This window comes from Kogia breviceps, chromosome 4 (genome assembly GCF_026419965.1).
Source record: "Kogia breviceps isolate mKogBre1 chromosome 4, mKogBre1 haplotype 1, whole genome shotgun sequence".
Lineage (NCBI taxonomy): Eukaryota > Metazoa > Chordata > Mammalia > Artiodactyla > Physeteridae > Kogia > Kogia breviceps.
The window spans coordinates 79,708,722-79,710,811 of NC_081313.1; positions in this window are offsets into that span (position 1 = coordinate 79,708,722).

The window sequence follows — 2,090 nt, forward strand, 5'->3', positions numbered from 1 at the left end:
TAGCAAAAAACCTACATAAGCCAACATTTATCATCTCATATTTTCTGTGGACCAGGAGTCTAGGCATGGCTTAATAGGGTACTTTGCTTAGGATCTCACAAAGCTGCAATGATGGTGTTGGACAGGGCTGTGATCATATCACTCAGTGCTCAACCTTAAATGAAATGTTTTAAAATGGGCTAATATGTATTTCATATATCAAGTGTAACTTATTTCTATAATATCAATCCACAATTTCAATAAAGTAAAGTACTTTCTCTCATGGTTCTACAGATTGGCTGGGCTCAGCTGGGTGGTTCTTCCCCGGATCTCCCATGCAGTGGTGGTTAGCAGTCTTCAGGGATGCAGTGATCCGAAAGTTCAGTTGGCCTGGACATCCAAGATGGCCCGCTCAACTGGCTGACAGTCAGAGGTGACTGTTCGCTGGGAGGTAAGCTGGGCTGGACACTAGGATACCTGCACGTGGCTTTCCGTGTGACTTTGACTTGGGCTTTTCATACATAGCATGGAGGCTCTAAGAGGGAGCACATGGAGAGAGAGCATGATGCAAAAGCAGTTTAGAGAAATCAAACACTTTTAAGGGCTGCACCAGGAACTAGCACAGCCTCACTTCGACTGTATGTCATAAGTCAAAGCAGTCACAGGGCTTATCCAAACTTAGAAACATAGAGAAATAAACTCTATCTCTTGATGAGGGAGTATCAAAACCACATTGTAGAATAATGTGGGATTAGAGTTAGCTTTATATATCTTTGGAAAACATCATCTGCCACAGATAGAAAAGTCATTGTTTTGAGCAATGTTTCATTTCAATTTTCTTTTTTAATTTTGATTTGGCTGCACCACATGGCACGTGTGATCTTAGTTCCCTGAGCAAGGATGGAACCTGTGTCCTCTGCATTGGGAGCACAGAGGCTTAACCACTGGACCAGCAGGGAAGTCCCAAATTATGTTTACCTAGCATTAAAACTTTCAAATGCAGTAAATCATTATCTGTCTGACAAGCAAGGTTGTTCCCATCTACTCTCTCCTAAGGGAAAGAAGGAAATGCCACATTTGGGGAAAGAACTTCTCACCAATGGTGAGACAAATACTAGTGTAGGTCTAACGTGCACACCCACACCCCCAAGTAGCACAGAAACAAGTCTTTAATATCCAGGGCAAGATAATACATCCAGACAGTCTTCGGTGATAATAAACCTAAATGCTTATCTATGAGTGTCAAGTCCTTTCAGCTCTTCATCAATTCAAACAGAAATTAATCTATTGAAATCAACTCTATGATACTGTTAAGTGTTTTAGACTGTATAAAAGCTTATAATCCAGAAACCATGTCTTCCTGGAATTTACAACTTATGCCAAAGGGCAGAAAAATATTGTCTCTTCTTCATGATTAGTCTCAGCAGTGGTTGATGTGTCCCTTATTTTTGAGTGTTATTGGTTTTTGGCTTTTTTCCCCCAAATGGCTACCAGAATAAGTTGCACAAAATTCAGAATTAATTTTGCATAGGCTGCCTTTTAACCTGCATTACTTTAGAAACATGTTCAAGCATCTCTTGTTTACCATCAGTAGAGATAAGATTGTGGTAAAAGTCTCAACATTTTTCCATAGTGCTGCATATAAAAGAGAAATATGAACAATTTTCACAATAACTGACATAAGTTAATTTTTTTAAACTGTTAACTCTTCATGTTTGAATATGGTCATTAGATAGGCTTGGAAAACCCCCAAATGTTCTCCCAATGCGTAAAAATTTCTATGTCCCTGCATCTTTTAGTCTTCTTAAAAAGAAAATGTACCTGAGTGGGGACCTAGAAAATCCCAGATGGTTAATACACAGGTTCTGGCATGGCAGGAAGAGAGATAAAGGTATTAGAAAGTTGCACTTTTTCCTGACAAGATCTTCCTCCTGTCTCACTTTTTGGTACGATGGAGAGCAAAGATTCAGTCCTTTCCTAGGTCCCATCCCCAGCATGTGCCTTGCCATTTATCAGTAGGGATAGTCCTGATAGCCCCCAAGCTCTCTGATGAGGTTACAAAGAATGTAGCAAGAGGCTAGTTCACTGGAGGGCACTTTTAATCGATTGTG